Source organism: Macaca thibetana, chromosome 19 (assembly GCF_024542745.1).
Source record: "Macaca thibetana thibetana isolate TM-01 chromosome 19, ASM2454274v1, whole genome shotgun sequence".
NCBI lineage: Eukaryota > Metazoa > Chordata > Mammalia > Primates > Cercopithecidae > Macaca > Macaca thibetana.
The window spans coordinates 51,103,999-51,122,586 of NC_065596.1; the positions used below are offsets into that span (position 1 = coordinate 51,103,999).

General features: G+C 38.1%; 1 long non-coding RNA gene across 3 annotated transcripts in view; it reads left to right on the forward strand.

The window, feature by feature from the left end:
• Positions 1-288: 288 nt before the first annotated feature.
• LOC126943635 (uncharacterized) overlaps positions 289-18,588 on the forward strand; it is a 44,096-nt gene continuing 25,796 nt past the window's right edge. Inside the window, exons 1-4 of one of the 3 annotated variants that reach the window (XR_007721781.1) lie at positions 289-3,106; positions 4,702-4,859; positions 13,102-16,799; positions 16,918-17,053. This is a non-coding gene — a long non-coding RNA (uncharacterized LOC126943635). Of the gene's footprint in view, positions 3,107-4,701; positions 4,860-13,101; positions 17,054-18,588 lie in introns of all 3 variants that reach the window. The other 2 variants (XR_007721780.1, XR_007721779.1) reach the window with 2 other exon arrangements.

Sequence of the window (18,588 nt, forward strand, 5' to 3'; positions counted from 1 at the left end):
TTGAGGCAGCAAAGAGCTGAGATCATGCCTCTGCACTCCAGCCTAGGGGACAGAGCCAAGCCATGTCTCAATTAAAAAAAAAAAAAAGATTTTAAATGACCGTATAAATATCCCATCATGTGGATAAATCACAATTTGGGCAATCTTCCGTACTTGGATGTAGGCTAATTTTATACTGACATACTTTATATTGTCCATTCTTGCACAGCTGTAAAGAAATACCTGAGAGTGAACAATTTATAAGAATTTCTTATAAAATTTCTTATTAAAGTATCTTCTTGTTTAATAAAAGAGGTTTAATTGGCTCACAGTTCCTCAGGCTGTGCAGGAAGCATGGCTGAGTAGGCCTCAGGAAATTTTCAGTCATGGTGGAAGGCAAAAGGGAAGCCAGCACGTCTTACATGGCCAAAGCAGAAGGAAGAGAGAGAGTGGGGAGATGCACACACTTTTAAACAACCAGATCTAATGAGCACTCACTCACTATCAAGAGAGCAGCACGGGGAGGAAATCCGCCCCCATGAGCCAATCACCTTCCACCAGGCCCCACCTCCAACACTGGGCATTACAATTTGACATGAGATTTGGGTGGGGACACAGATCCAAACCATATCATATACTGTGATTGTTATATATAAAGTTTCAAATAATATGCCTGAATGCAAATATTGAACATATCACTGATTATTTCCTTGGAACACAGACCTAAAAATGGAGAGAAATCCCAGGCCAAAAGTTATGCATATGTTTTAGGTTCTTAATACCTAAAGCTCAAGTCTACTTTCAAAAGGCCTTGCTGATGACCACCCTCAGGGTAAAGCAACCACAGTGCAAACCGCCCTCCTCCAAGTGCTTTCCACACGAGAAATCATGATTTGATATTGTTACATCAAGTTTCCAGATGCAGATGAGGAAAACAGAGTCAGCGAGGTTAAATAAGCTTCCTAAGGTCACAGAGAGGGGACCCATCTCCCATTCCCAGAGCTCGATGGACACCACTCCACTGCTCCCCCATATCATCTGAACAAGTCTGACCTTGGCAAGGGAGGCACAGAGCCCCCGAGGATGGTATCCTGTGTCGTTGGGACATGCATCTGCCCCCACCTCCTCTGCTTCTGCTATGTGAGAGGACTCATCCCATACGCAGGCGGCAGGGCGGGCATCACTATAATACCAGCCTGCAGGGCTCACCTCCCTCTGACCCGGGAAAGTTCAGGGCATTATATGATATAGGATACCATGCATGGGTTGGTGTGATACATTGGGACCTGGTCTACACAGGGGTGAGTGGATAGATGATAGTTAGGAGTGACTATGTCAAAAATCCCACAGACTTGTTTTAAGTGATGTCTGTAAGTATGTAACAGTATAATTGTAGGTTGAGTTACCAACATGGATTAGAAATTACTAGGGACCAAGCATGGAATTGTGCCAAGGTCAGACTAAGGAATTTGGGGTTGTGGTTCTTCTAAGTGCAGTGGAGAAAAAAAATCCATCAATGACAGGTATAAAGTATTATACTTCTCTTAATCCATATAAACAGTCAGTAGTTATAGCTATAGATACATGTGCATCTTTCCTTTCATTGAAGGCTTCAGACAGGTTGGTTTAGGAGGGTGTGATGGTTAATTTTAGGCATCAACTTGACTGGATTAAGTGATATCTAGATAGCTGATAGAGCGTTATTTCTGAGTGCATCTGTGAGTGTATTTCTGGAGGAAATTGGAGGGTGAATTGGTGGACTGAGATAGGAAGATCTACCCTCAATGTGAGCAGGCACCATCCAATCTACTGGGGTCCCAAATAGAACAAAAAGGTGGAGGAAAGGTGAGTTTGTGCTTTCTCTCTCCTAGAAGTGAGGCACCCATCTTCTGCTGACTTTGGACATCAGAGCTCCAGGTTCTCTCTCCTAGAACTGAGACACCCATCTTCTCATGCCTTTGGACATCAGGGTTCCAGATTCTCTCTTCTAGACCTGAGGCACCCATCTGCTGCTGCTGCCTTTGGACATCAGAACTCCTGGTTCTGTCTCGTAGAACTGAGGCACCCATCTTCTGATGCCTTTGGACATCAGAGTTCCAGATTCTCTCTCCTAGACCTGAGACACCCATCTTCTGCTGCCTTTGGACATCAGAACTCCAGGTTCTCTTTCTTAGAACTGAGACACCCATCTTCTGATGCCTTTGGACATCAGAACTCCAGATTCTGTCTCCTAGACCTCAAACACCCATCTGCTGCTGCCTTTGGACATCAGAACTCCAGATTCTGAGGCCTTTGTACTCTAGGATGTGCACCAGCAGCCCCTGCCCCAGGTTCTCAGGCCTTTGGCCTCAGACTTCAAGTTACACCACTGGCTTCTCTGGTTCTGAGGCTTTTGGACTTGGACTGAGCCATGCTGCCAGCACCCCTGGGTCTCCAGCTTGCAGATGGCCTGTCGTGGGACTTCTCAGTCTCCATAATCATATGAGCCAATTCCCTTAATAAATAACCTCTCACTTATCTATCTATGCATCCTATTGGTTCTGTCCCTCTGAAGAACCCTAATACTAAAGCTTTCTTCTGGAAGGGACAAATTTTAAGTGAAGACTAGACGACTAGCCTTGCCATGTGTGAGAGGAAAGTCACTGGCTAAGTAGAGAAGCACGCATTTCAAAAATATGGCCTAAAAGTCCACTGGGGAAATGAAATTACCCACTTAATTATCTATGTAGTTTACATCCCTTGAATAATTGTCTATTAGGCATCAAGTGAAGATGGTATGACAGGGCAGATTGCCTGATCAGAGTGAGGTATGAGGGCCCAGTGATCCTCACAGGTTTATGGAATAGCTCAGTCTTCCCCAAACGTCCCTGATGATAAGAGTTACCATCTTAGTGGTTCTGATTCAGTGGGTCAGAAAAGCACCTGGGAATGTGGGTTTTAGCAAGTACTTCTGGTGATTCCTAGTATTAGTTTGTGAAAACCTGGATAGAGAATACAGAAACTTTTGAATAGAGCTTTGAAAATATTAATGAATGTAAGATCACCTGAATATCTTGTTAAATTTCAGATTCTGAATATATATGTGTGGAATGAGACTTGAAGTACTGCATTTCCTACAAGCTCCCAGGTGAGGCCTAGGCTGGTTCCCTGAAGACTTCACTTTGAATAGCAAGCGTGTAGACCAGAAGTTACAAACAGGTGGTCCATGGGCTATACATGGTCAGATGTGTTTTGTTTGGCTTTGTATGGTGTTGAATTTTTAAAGTTTTGTTGCTACTCTTTGAAAAATGAGTACTCTTTGAAAAAATGTTACTCTTTGAAAAACTAACCATGATGAAGTGACTGGTACCAGACTGGTTCTCTTGTCATAAACAACTATAAAACTAGACACAATATATGACAACTGATTTGGGGCAATAACAATTAGATAACACAAAGCAGTGATCCCAGAGAGAAGGGAAGCTCATGTGAGGAGCCTTCTGGTCATTCAGTCCCCTGCCTGGGTTGTAATAGTAGCACAATCACAGCAGAGCAAGCTGATATCTGGGCAGAGGATGGTGGGCATGCTGAGCTGAGGAGAATGAGGTCAGAGTTTGAGTCACTTCAAATGGCTGGAATCTGCACAATGGCGCATCGGAGAAAGGGAGGTGTGTAGGTGGTTCCCTTCAAGTCCATGACTGATAACCAGACTGCACATGCATGGAGAAGAGGAGATTACCTAGTGCTTACCAGAGTTAAGCTGTTGGGAGATTGAAAGCAGAGCAGAGAGACTAAAGCTTTGACAGTGATGGAGGACAGGCAATGTGGTGGGGCTGGATGCTTGATTCTCAACCTTATTAGAGTGAAGAGATCTCTTGAGCATATGGTTAACATCTCAGGCATCCTTCAAGACACCAGAAAATTGTGTCTAAGGTATAAGAACTATTCTTGATTTGTCCCAACAGAGTCCAAATTGAAGCCCCAACAAGAGTCTGCAGTTTGAGTCCTGTCAAGTTAGAGGGGCTTGGGAAATACCTTGGGCTTTCCATTTATTATTTAAAAATCATAAAACCAAGCCTACTAGATGATGTGCAAGCAACTGAACCACCTACTAAACATGTGCACACATTCCTATGAAAAGATAACAGAATCCACATTCTCTACCACATATAATCTATAGTGTGCAGTATTCGATCAAATATCACTTAGGCATACAAAAATAAAAACATGAAAATGTGATTCAGGGCTAAAGAAAATATAATCAAGAAACTAAATGTAAGGTATCTCCTATGATGGAGTTAGCAAAGACTTTAAAACAAGTATGATATTTTCAAAGAATTAAAGAAAAATATGGTTTTAATGATTGAATAGAAAAAGAATCTGAGCAGAAAAATGTAAACTATACAAAAAATCAACCGAATGGAAATTCAATAACAGAAAACTATAATAACTGAAACTTTAAAAACATTACCAGATGAACCCAACAGAAGAAGATTATAACTGGGCAGAGAAAGAAGGATCTTGTTTATCAATCAATAGCATTTTTCAATCACATCTACAGAAAAAAAAAATTTAAAAAAATAAACAGAACCGTATGGACCTGTGTGAAAATATTTAATTGCTTAATAACAGTTTTCAGAAGTGTGAGTGTCCCCAAGATTATTTCATAAAATCTGCACTACTAAAGCTATATTTATGATAACTAAGATATTATATGCCTTTCTCTTGTCCATCTTTTCATAGGTGTATAGTGGAGTTTTCCATAGACTGCAAGATGAATGATATAACAACAGATTAAATGCAGAAACAAATAAGAGACTCTAGCTGTCTTCTGTGAAGCCATGAAAAGCACTCTGTGAAAGTGTGTCATTCTTCTCACTAAGAATTTTTGATTTTTTTCAGTAAGTCTACCTTTTTATGTTAATGTGTTATGGTATTATTCTTTTTTATGTGTGTTGATATACATATTTTTAATAATTTCTCTGCTTAATTTCTAATATGATAAATACTGATAGCTATAACCACATAAACAAATGCTTTCAGGGTTCTTGAAAATTTTAAATAGTGTAAAGAAGTATTGGGACCAAAAAATATGAGAACTACTGCTTTTACATACATGAAATTTGCATCTCAGAAAACAATTATAATGAGCAAACCAGCATTTGGAAAAACAATGACTAAAAACTTAACAAATTGAATGAAAAACAAGAAGAAAATTTTTGGATTAAAAACAAAGCCAAAAATCTAAGTCAATCCCAAGCGAGATAAATGTAAAATAAATAATCAGAGTCAAATTGCAAAGAAAATACTGAAAGCAGCCATATCGAAAACACATATTACAGACATGAAACAAAAGGATAAAAATAACTTACTATTGACTTTTCATATCAAACGATGGAGGCTACTAAAAGTCAATTTAATTACATTTTAAAAGTGTAAACGTTTGAGAGGCCATGGTAGGAGGATCAGTTGAACTCAGGAGTCCAAGACAAACCTAGGCAACATAGTGAGACCCCATCTCCAAATTTTTTTCTTTTTTAAAAATTAGCTGGGCATCTTGTCACATGCCCATAGTCCCCAGCTACTTGAGAGGTTGAGGCAGGAGGACCACTTGAGCCCAGAAGGCCAAGGCTGTCGTGAGCTGTGATTGCACCACTGCACTCTAGTCTGAGAGAACAGGACTCTGTCTCCAAAAAATAAGAATAAAAGTAAACTGTAAATGAAGAAAAATCCTGTCAATTTAGATTTCTATATCCAGCAAAAATAGCTTCTGAAAGTGAGGATGAAATCAAGATAATTTCAGACAAAGAAAATTAGGAAGTTTATTACTAGGATGCTTGCAAAAAAGAAATAGTGAATAGTGTCATTCAGGCTGAAAGAAATAACAGCAAATCAAAAGTTAGATCTGTGTAAAAAATAAAGGGCATCAGAAATTGGAAATGAGTCTATAAATATAAAAGCCTCTCTTTTATTCTCATAATTTATTTAAATTACTCACAATAAAACTAATTACTTATCACATAAATAATAACACTGTAGAGTGACCTTTAACATATATAGATGAGTAAAAAATAGGATAGCAATTATAGGAAGGATATGAGGAGGTAAAACAAATCATATCCTGGGAAAAATAATTATTGTAAAACAGGAAGTATGAAGTGTCAGAAGGGAAGTGTGAAATGTGAAGAGGCATAATATTGACTCTAAATAGACTGATAACTTAAAAATCACATTTTAGTAGCCCTACATCAAGCACACAAAAAATTAAGTATAAAAAAGAGAAGACGTATTGGATATCTAAAATATTTATCAAAGAATACAGGAAATAAGCAATAGAAATAATTTTATAAAACATGCTAGGGAAATGGAAATCAAATTATAAGATGAACTTAAACCTCAACTGATGCAGATATACTAAGCATCCCAATGAAAATAGAGATTTTTGACTAGGGAAAAAAGTGAGATCCAACTGGATGCTATCTGTAGGAGACACATTTTAAATATAAATAACAAGACATTGACTGTAAAAGGATGGATAAGACATGCAATGCAAACAATAAGAGCAAGAAAGCTGGCATGGCTATATGGGCGTTAGAGAAGGTGGGTTTCAAGACAAAGAGTAAGAGACAAATACAAGCATTATACAATGATTAAAGGAACGATTCACTAACAAGGTAGAACAATTTTAAATATGTATACCCTTAATCACAGGGCATCAAAATTCATGGCCAGGCACAATGGCTCATGCCTGTAATCCCAGAAATTTGGGAGGCCGAGGTGGGCAGATCACTTGAGGTCAGGAGTTCGAGACCAGCCTGACCAATATGGTGAAACCGCGTGTCTACTAAAAACACAAAAGTTAGCCAGGTGTGGTGGTGCATGCCTGTAATCTCAGCTACTCAGGAGGCAGAAGCAGGAGAATCGCTTGAACCTGGGAGGTGGAGGTTGCAGTGAGCCAAGATTGTGCCACTGCACTCCAGCCTGGGTGACGGAGCAAGACTGTCTCACCAAAAAAAAAAAAAAAAAAAAAAAAAAATTCGTGAAGAAATTATTAAAAGAAATAAAGGGAAAAATGGACAAAGCCACAATGATAGTCAGAAAAATTTTAACATTCCTCTCTTGGTAATTAATAAAAATATACAAGCCATAGATGAAGATATCAAGTTTAATATAACAATATCCACAAGTGACATTTATAGAACTACCACAAACACCTGCAGAATACATATTATTTTCAAATGCACATGGAATGGTCACCAAAATAGCTAATATTCTAGGTCATACAATAAATATCAACAAAATTGAAAACATTGCAGTCATATAGAGTTATTTTCTGACCACATGGGATTAAATTAGAAATCAATATAAATGACATATCTAGAAAATCTCTAAACATTTTGGAATAAAACAATTGTTTTTAATAACTCAGAAGCCAGTGAAAATTACAAGATAAATTAAAAACATGTGAAGCAAATGAAGATGAAAGTTTACATTTCAAACTTTGTTGGGTGCAGGGTGCAGCTAAAGCAATACTTTGAAAAGAATGTATAGCTTTCAATATGTATTTTAGAAAAGAAAAAGGTTTAATACCAATTATTGAAGTTTCTATTTTATAGAGATAGAAAAAGAAAATAAGTTCAAAGCAAAGAAAGGACAGAATTAATATAGATAAGAGCAAACATCAATGAATGGTAAACATTCACATGGGAAAATTAACAAAGCCATAAGTTGGTTCTTTGAAAAAAACTTAATAAAATTAGTAAATCTCTAGCAAGACAAATTAATGAAAAAATAAAGAAAACAAACAGTATTAGAAGTGCAAGTGGGAATATGAATATATATCCTGTAGAATGTTAATACATTTCTAGGAGAATTAAAAATATATGCATATTTTAAAGAATAATAAGAAGCAATAATAATAGTAAGAAATAATGAGGAATATTATCATATGGACATATAGCTATCAACTTTAGCCTATTAAATAAGTTTAACAGGGATATTATCATACAGACATATAGCAATCAACTTTAGCCTGTTAAATAAGTTTAACAGTTTAGGTGAAAGAGACAAATTACTTTAAAACTCTAGTATTCCAAAACTGAATCAAGAGACAATAAAAAACTGAACACTCTCCAATGTATTAAAAGAATTGCCTTTTCACTCTGTTGATTGTTTTTTGTTTGTTTGTTTGTTTGTTTTTTCTTAAACGGAGTCTCACTCTGTCTTCCAGGCTGGAGTGCAATGGCATGATCTCCGTGCACTGCAGCCTCTGCCTCCCAGGTTCAAGCAATTCTCCTGCCTCAGCCTCCCAAGTAGCTGGGACTAGAGGCATGCGCCACCACGCCTGGCTAATTTTTGTATTTTTAGTAGAGATGGGGTTTCACCTTGTTGGCCAGGCTGGTCTTGAACTCCTGGCCTCAGGTGATCCTCCCACCTTGGCCTCTCAAAGTTCTGGGATTACAGGCCTGAGCCACCGCGCCCAGCCTATTGATTGTTTCTTTTGCTGTTCAAAAGCTTTTTGCTTGACTCAATTCTACCTATTGCTTGCTCTTCATTCCCTGTGCTTTTGGTGTCATAGCCAATAACTTATTGCCCAGATCAATGTCAAGAAGATTTTTCCCTATGTTTTCTTCCAGGAGTTTCATAGTTTCAGGTCTTACAATTGAGTCTTTAATTCATTTTTAGTTTATTTTTGTGTATGGTGTGAGATAAGGGTCCAATTTCATCACAGCAAAGGAAAAAAATAAACAGAGTAAAAGGACATCCCTAAGGGAATGGGAGAAAATATCTGCTAACTGTATATCTGATAAAAGATTAATATCCACAATTTTAAAAGAACTCGAACAACTTAACAATAAAGACCAAATACCTGATTAAAAATGAGCTAAGGCCCTAAATGGACATATCTCCAAAGAAGACATACAAAGGGCCAACAGGTGTATGAAAAGGTGCTCACTGTCTCTAATCATCAGGGAAATGCAAACTAAAACCACAATGAGATATCACCTGACACTTTCTTACAATGGCTATTGTCAAAAAGACAAAAGATGACAAATATTGATGAGGACGTGGAGAAAAAGGAACTTTTGTACTCTGTTGGTGTGAATGTAAATGGTACAGCCATTATGGAAAAACAGTGCTGAGTTTCTTCAAAAAACTAAAACTAACTAGAAACTAAAATAGACCTGTTGCATGACCCGGCTATCTCACTTCTGGGTAGAGATCCAAAGGAAATGAAATCAGTAACTTGAAGAGATATCTGCACCCCTGTGTAGCATTATTCACAATAGCCAAGATATGAAATCATCCTAAGCGTACATACGTTGACATATGAATGAATAACAAATATGTGGCTGGGCACGGTAGCTCTTGCCTGTAATTCCAGCACTTTGGGAAGCTGAAGTGGGTGGATCACTTGAGACCAGCCTGATTAACATGTTGAAACCCCTTTTCTACTATATATACAAACAAATTAGCCGAGTGTGTTGGTGCATTTCTGTAATCCCAGATACTTTGGAGGTTGAGGCATGAGAATTGTTCAAACCCAGGAGTTGGTGGTTACGGTGAGTAGAGATCATGCCACTGCACTCCAGCCTGGGTGACAGAGTGAGATTCTGTCTCAAATTAAAAAGAAGGGGAAGGGGAAGGGGAAGGGGAAAAGGAAGAGGAAGAGGAAGAAGAAGAGGAGGAGGAGGAGAAGAGAGGAGAGAAGGAAAGAAAGAAGAAAGAAAGAAGAAAAGAAAGAAAGAAAGAAAGAAAGAGAAAAGAAAGAAAGAAAGAAGGAAAGAGAAAGAGAGAGAAAGAAAGAAAGGAAGGGAAAGAAAAGGAAGAAAGAAAGAAACAGAAAGGAGAAAGAAAGAGAGAAAGAAAGAAAGAAAGAGAGAGAGAAAGAAAATGTGATACACACACACCCATTGGAAGAAATGCTATCATTTGTGACAACATGGATGAACCTGGAGGACATTATGTTAAGTGATATAAGCCAGGTAGACACAGACAGACAAATATTGCATGATCTCACTTATATGTGGAAACTAAAACAGTTCAACTCATAGGAACAGAGAGTAGAATGGTGGCTGTCAGGAGCTGGGGTTGGGGAAATGGGGAAATGTTGGTCACAGCGCACAAAGGCTCAGTTACTTGGGATAAATAAGTCCTGGAGAGCTAATGTTCAGCATGGTGACAATACTAAATTAATCTGTATCATACACTTGAAATTTGCTAAGAGAATTAATCTTAGGTGTTTTCACCACACAGAAAAAATACTTAACTGTGTAAGGTGAAGGATATGTTAATTATTTTGATTGTGGGGATCATTTCATGATATATACATGTCTCAAAACATCAGATTGTATACTTTAAATATATGTAATTTTTATTTGTAACATATCGCACAGTAAAGCTGGAAAAACATAAAATAATTGAATTTATCATAAAAATCTTCCCATACAAGAAATTCCATGTTGTGATGAGTTCACCAATGAATACTATCACAGATTTACAAAAGCAATAACATCAATATTACACAGACTTTTTCCAAAAATATAGGAGAGATTGCTTCCTAACATATGTTATTAGGCTAGCACAATCCTGATATCAAAAGCTGACAATGCCATTGGAAGGAAAGGAAATTACAGACCAGTATCTCTTATGAACACACAAACCAAAATCCTCAACAAAATATTAGCAAACTGAATTCAGCAGTATATGAAGACTGCATCTCAGTATTGCAAAGATGTTCCAACATGGAAAAATTAATCAATTTCACACATTATAGAATAAAGTAGAACATTCATATAATAATCCCAGTCGATGCAGCAAAAGAATTTGATGAAATCCAAAACTCGTTCATGATGAAAAACACACAGCAAATTGCATATAGAAAGAAACTTTCTCAACTTGATCTTGGGCATCTATGAAAAACATACAGCAACCATCACTGTTAATGGTTAAAGTCTGAAGGCTTTCCCTCTAAGACTGGGAATAAGACAAAGATGTTCAGTCTCCTCACTTCCCATCAATACTGTACTGGATGTCCTGGCCAATGCCATAAGGCAAAATAAATAAGCAAATGAATTTAAAAATGACAGAAATATTAAAAAGGAGGAAATAAAAATGTATTAACAAATGTTATGGTTATCTGTATAGAAAATCCTAAGGATTTTACAAAAAAACTACTAGCCCTAAAATGAATTTAGCAAGGTCACAAAATACAAGATGAATATATGAAGTTAATTTCTATGAACAACAAATATTTAGAAAACAAAATTTAGAAATGAGAAGGGAGTAAATTTGATGAAAACTGTGCAATATTTCTACATGGAAAGCTATAAAACATTTTTGAAAGAAATTAAGGAATATCTAAAATTAACTGAAAGATATGTCCTCTTAGTGGATGGGAAGACTAGATAGCGTTAAGATGTTCTTTGTACCCAAATTGATGTATAGGTTCAACAAAACTCCAAACAAAATCTCAGTAGGCCTTTTTTTTTTTTTTTTTTGGTAGGAATTAACAAAGTTACCCTAAACTGATCTGAAAATGCAAGAGCTATGTTTCAGCAACATAGCTGAAACAATCTTTAAAAAGAACAAAATTGGAGGACTCACACTTCCTGATTTCTATGGTGCTACAAGAACTAGGTATCTGTGTAGAAAAAAAATGAACCTCAATCCTTTGCTCACGTTTTCAGGAATTAATTTGAAATGAGTCATAGGTTTGAGCATAATGCCTTCCACTATAAAACTTCTAGGAGATAGCATAGGAGAAAAACTGCAATTTGGGGGTAGACAAATATTTCTAGGGACACAAGAAGCACTAACTAAAGAAGAAAAATGACCAATTGCACGTCATCAAATTAAAATTGCTTGCCCTGCCGAAGACATTGACAAGAAAAAGAAATAACAAACCACAGACTGGAAGACAGTATTTGCAATGCACATATCTGGCAAAGACTAGTATCCGGAGTTTACGAAGTTCTCTTACAACTCAACAGTGGAAGGCAAATAACTAATAAATAAGAGAAGTTCTAAATAGGCATTTCACAAAAGAAGAGACACAGTTGGCCAATGGGCGAATGAAATGATGCTCAATTCCATTAGTTATTGGGAAAAATGCAGATTAAAATGGGATACCACTTTATATCTAAATGACTAAAATTATGACTAAAATGACTAAAAGACTAAAATTAAACAGACTGGCAAGACCAAGCATTGTTAAGGATGTTGAGCAACTGGAACTTTCATATATTACTGGGGAGGGGAGGGAGTGTAAAATGGCAAAATCACTTTTGAAAACTGTCTGGCAGCTTTATGGAGAGTTAAGCATACACTCACCAAATGACTCAGCAACTCCATTCCTCTGTTTTTACCCAAGAGAAATGAAAACATATGTCCATAAAGAGACCGGTCCAGGAATGTTCCTAGCAGCTTTATTCATAATAGTTTTAAGTCTGGAAATAACTCAAATGTCCACCAACTGGAAATGAATCAACAACTAGAATACATTTAGGCCACGGAATACTACTCAGCCATAAAAAGGAACACACACTGGATACATGCGTGGATGAATCTCACAGGCATGCTAAGTGAAAGAAACAGGACAGGAAACAAATGCATTCTGTATGATTCAATGTATATTAAGTTCCAATTATATTAAAACAGAAAAAAAAAAACCATATCTGTAGAGATAGAAATGAGGCCAGTGGTTAGCAGGGGGTGGGATGGAGGTCATTGACTTTAAGAGGCAAGAGGATGATTTCTGTAAAGATAGAAACATTCTATATCTTGATCAAGGTGGTGGTTGCATGAGTGTGTACTTTGTTCAAATGCCACTGACCTGTACATTTAAAGTGTATGTATTTTGCTATTTTAAACTAAACCTGTACAACATTGATTTTTAAAATAAGGCATTTAAAATAAGCATTTGAATTTCAGGATTGTCTTGGAGAGTCACCTGTGGGAATACTGGGCAAGTAATCCTACGTAATCACAGCCAGGTGGAGCTGAGCTACAGCCACCCTGTTCAGATTGGACCAGGCTCTCACACACCCTCCCTTTTCGTTCATTTATACTATCTGTCAGATCACTGCTTGTTGGCCTCTGCTCTTTAAAAAGCATTCATTTATTCATTGATTTTTTTTTCAGCCAGCAATTACTCATCAAACATGTCCTTGATTCTCTGGACTGGCGATTTCTTCTACGTGGGAGCAACCCCTCTTCATTTGAGCAACAGGGATGGAGAGAACCCACCACATTCTTGGAGAAGGCTGTGGCATCTTACAGACGCTCCCCCAGGCTTAGCTGGCTCTAGCTCAGGGGCGGGAGGCAACCTGCTTTGGCTCCCTTGGAATAAGGGAGATAAGCCAAGAATGAGGTGGCATTTCCCTTTATGCTGATCATCCCTGATTCTTAGGCCTTTTCCCCAAGACCAGCTCTAGGACAGAGGAGCCTGTGACTGGGACAGCATTACAGAGACCCAATCAGGGCATATAAATCAGGGTCTGGAATTAAAGAAAAGTGGGATTTTTATAAAATGGATCATTATTGTATGACTTTGGTGATATAAATCAGTCAGGTGTAGCTAAAGTGTGAAGTGAATGCCCTTAAATCAAAACATTTTCCTTAGGAATTCCTAGGCACGACTTGTGAAGCTGCTATAGGATCCGTAAGCTCCGGTTGGAGTTATGTAAATCCATTTCCTCCCCTATAAAGCAGCTGAATGTTTTAACTAAATCTAATTCTTAAAATAATGATTTCTGAATCAAAACTTTGCTGGGAAGATTTATAGGCAAGTTTTATAAATCAGAGGCAAGATATATAACTCAGATAGTGAGAAGTGCAGATTTATAAATCCAACTTGTAAATCAGGAGAAAAAACATCATGTTTTACACTAAATAATATTTTTACAAATGGCACCTCATACATCATGCAATTGCCACAAATCTTTCACAGTGGAGTCAGGCTACATAATGCGAGGCTGAATCACAAAGGAAATGGAGGCCTGGGTGGTGAAGTCGGGATCGGGGCATGTGGGTTTGGAAAAATGCTCCTGTAAGCACCTAATCAATGTAGATCAGCCAGGGGCTTTGGCATCAGACTCAGATATGTTTGTAATTCCCCTCAGCCTCCTGAGAGCTGGAAGTGTGGGAGAATCACATCACTATCCCGCCATCCGAGTCTCAGTTTTCTTTCTCTATGAAGCCCATGCAATAATCTCTTTCTCAATGGACTGTTGTGAGCTTTAAATGAGATACTATGTGTATCGCACTTAGCTCGGGGTCTGGAAAATACCAAGTGCTTAATATATGTCAGTTTTCTATTAATATATTATCATATGCATTGTTATTGTGATCATCCTCGTTATTATTATTTTTAGTCCATGTCGCTTTTCCACCCCATGAGTCTTAAAAGGAGTAGTGATGGGAAGCAGGGGTCGTGATGGGGCTGCTGACTCCAGGACTGTGTCCCTGAGAGGTGGGTTGTCCTCTCCTAACTCTGCTGCATTCAGGTCTGACCACTTTCCCCAGCAATTCCCCAATTTTTGGCTGTAAGAATTTCCCCATAAAAGCTTCCTGAAGACCATTTTTTGATACCTGACTTCTTTGCAGAATTTAAATAAAAGTTAATGTTTTTAAGAATCTTGTTACAAAAAGTAATACATTTTTACTGCAGAATATTCGAGGAATAATGAAAATCACCAATACCTTTGCCACCCAGAGATAATCACTGATAACTTTTTGGTTATCCTCTTAAAGTCTTTTTCTATGCATATATTTACATACATACATTTTTTAAAAACAAAAGAAATGAGACTCCATTGTACCAATGGTTTTGCAACTTTTTCCCCCATTTAACTATATATTGTGAACCTTTTCTGAAGTCACTAAATAATTCTCAGTATGATTTTCTTATGACCTTGGATTATAATGCACCATAATTTATTTAAGCAGCTCCATATTTTCAGATGTTTATTTTGTTTTTAATTTTTTGCTTTTATAAACAACCTTCCAGGGAACATTTTTAAATAAATTTCTGCAGTTATTTATGATTATTTTCTGAGGATAAATTCCTAGAAGAGGAATTGCTGTGTAAATGAACTCTGCATATTTTTAAGAATTTTGCCAAGTTACCCTCTACAACAATTGTATCACTTTAGGATCATCCTGGCAATCTGTGGGTGCCCGTTTCCCCAGGCTCTGCCTAATCTTTTCTTTTTTAGAAAATGTCAGTGTAATAGCTGAAAATGTGTGTTTCACTATTGTTTCAGTTTGCACATCTTTGACAGCTTGCAAAGTTAAACATTTTTTATATTTTTGCTGTTAGTACTTCCTTTGTGAATTTTCTAATCATGTCTTTTATCCACGTTGACATTTCAGAGACTTAAGAATATAAACCCTTTATTACATACATTGCAAGTTTCTTTTTCCAGTTTCCTATTTGCTCTTAGATATAGCCATGGCAGAATATTTGAATTTACATGTGATCAATTTCATCAATATTTTACTTTATTGTAATACACTACTTAAAAGATTTTCCCATTACAAGATCAGATAAACATGCACCTATATTTCCTTCTAGTTCATTTGTATATGTATTTTTAAATTTATAATCCGCTTGACATTTATTTTAGGATGTGGTGTGAAGCAGTGATGAATCAATTTATCTTTAGTGTTTCACAGTTGTCCCCGCATCATTTCCCCCAGAGACTTGAAAAAGCTCTCCTATTACAGAATAGATTCTTAATGTTCTTTCTACCTGCCCATCCTTCGTCCAATAACATTCCATTTTAATTGTCGTAGTTTTAGAATCTATCTTAATGTCCGTGCAGATGTTTCTAATCTTTCTGTTTGATCAAACTTTACTTGATTATTTTATTCATTTATTCTTCCAGACAACATTTGAATCATTTTGTCAGGTTTCAAAGAAAACGTTACTAAAATTTGGATTAGATTTATAATAGACTTATACACAAATTGAGGCAATGGCACCCTTACAATGTTTAGTCTTCTCTTTCAGGAACATGCATGCACCCCTCTAATTTTACCCTTCTCATATCTCCTTCTATAAAACTCCCTTCTAAAACCACTGGGTCCCGACAGTATCCTAATCAGGTCGGACCAATATTACTGGACTCCGTTTCAATCAAATTTCGAACCCACAGGTCTGTTTTGAGGAAGGAGGAGATGGAGAGAGGTTAGGATCTAAGAGTAGAGTGGTGAGATAGTGCATGCCCCTCCTTTAAGAACACTGACTTCCAGGAAGGTTCTATAGGAAACTTCAAATACCGGGGTCTACAAATGACCCTGCAGTCACTGACCCATGTATGATCCTTCTGTGCAGGCTCTGCTTAACATCCTGGCAGCATCGGTAGAGATTTTTATTTTAAATCTGATCACTGCTCTCTGCAATCTGCCCATGGGAAGGTGCTAGTAACCTTCAGTGTTCAAATATCCCAGCTCAAGGAAGAAAGTTTGACCCTAAGCTTCTGATTGAAACAAAATAAAGCAAATAAAGATTGAAAAATAAGACGCATATTCTTGGGAACCATGCTGATATTGTCTCTGATAATTTTTTATTTTTTTGAGACAGGGTCTCACTCTGTCACCCAGGCTGGAGTTCAGCGGTGTGATCTCAACTCACCATAACCTCCACCTCCGGGACTCATGTGATCCTCCCACCTCAGCCTCTGGAGTAGCTGGGACTGCAGGCATGCACCACCACGCCTGGTTAAATTTTGTAATTTTTGTAGACATAGGGTTTCACCATGTTACCCAAGCTGGTCTTCAACTCCTGGGCTCAAGCAATCTGCCCACCTTGTCCTCCCAAAGTGCTGGGATTACAGGTGTGAGCCACCACACCCAGCCTCAAATATAATTTTTATTGGTGAATTCAGGAATTACAAGAACTTCAATAATGTCTGCTTACTTAACTTGGCAATGCTCCCTCTACTCTCCTTCCAGCTCCCCAGTGAAGCATGGCCTTGTGCGCCATGAGCCGATTTAAAGTTTAAGAAGATGACTCTAGATGTTCCATGGAGAATGTTGGGAGTGAGAGTGGCCATGGGAAGACCCAATGGGAGGCTGTTGAGTTGCCCAGGTGAGATGATGGTTTTATGGACTTGTTGGGGGTCTGTGCTGATGGAGGGAAGGAACTAGAGTTTACACATGTGTTGGTGATAAAAATAAATCAGTAAGATTTGATGATGGTGCTACAGAAGGGAAGATGTCCAAGATGATTCCAAGGTTTCTGGCAAAAGAAACTGAATGGTTGCTGAGATTTGAAGGGTGGAGTAGAAACAGATTTGAGGACAGTAGGGACAGGACTGCCAAGAACTGAGTTCAAGGCATGCTTGTGTAGATCCTGAGTGTCTTGTCATTAAGTGAGAGAAACCTACCTTCAACTCTACTGAGTGAAAAAGAAGTTTTGGGGTACGCAATAGAAAGCCCACAGGTGGAACAGCCTTTCAGCCCTGGGAGTTCAACATTGGCACTGGGAATCTCTCTCTTTTTCCCTCCCACCCTGTCTTTCTTCCCCATTCTGTTGCTGCAAGCTGTGCCTTCACTGTGCTGCCCTTCTCCTCTAGCAGGCTCTCCCTAAGTTTGGTGGCAGAGTTGTCCCAGTCTCCTCAGGCTTCTATTCTATTCCACCAGTGTAGTAATCCCAGTGAGAAAATAGGGATTTTTTCCCTCCTCAAATTGTGTCAGCAAAATATGTTGGGTGTGAATTATCTTGACCCACTTTTGACTCAGTACCTCTCTTTATACCAATCTGATTCTGGGTAAATCTATCATATGACCAGACCACTTTGAAAAAGTATCTGGGCTAGGCGCGGTGACTCCTTCCTGTAATCCCAGCACTTTGGGAGGCTGAGACGGGTGGGTGGCTTGAGGTGAGGAGTTTGAGATCAGCCTGGACAACATAGTGAAACCCCGTATCTACTAAAAATACAAAAAGTTATCCAGGCATGGTGGCACACCCCTGTAGTCCCAGCTACTTGAGAGGCTGAGGCACAAGAATCGCTTGAACCTGGAAGGCTGAGGTTGCAGTAAGCCGAGATGGCACCATTGCACTCCAGCCTGGGTGACAAAGAGAAACTCCATCTCAAAAATAAATAAATAAATAAAAATAAAAATAAATAAAGAAAAGAAAAAGAGAAAAGAAAAGGTATCTGCAAGGGATAGTTCTCTAAAAGCAAAAGATAAAATAAAAATAAGGAAATAAATAGATTGGACAGACAAATCACAGATGCCTGTATCTGCTAATATATGTGACCTTAAAATTTATTGTCTAAGATGTTTTTGAGTCTGAAAGGGGTGCTGTGACTACTTATGCCAGGACACCACATGTAAATAGAGACTTCCCAGAGCAAATGAAGACATATGGTCACCTTACCCACAGGGTGTTCAACTAGAGATGTTGACTAGTGCTTGGTGCTCAGATGGAAGGCAAGAATGGAATACAGGATTTAGAGCGGTTAGCAGGGAAGTTCTGATGGAATGGTGTATTAGTCTATTTTCACGCTGCTGATAAAGACATACCTGAGACCGGGTAATTTACCAGTAAAAAGAAGTTTAATGGATTCACAGTTCCACGTGGCTGGGGAGGCCTTAAAATCATGGCAAAAGGCAAAG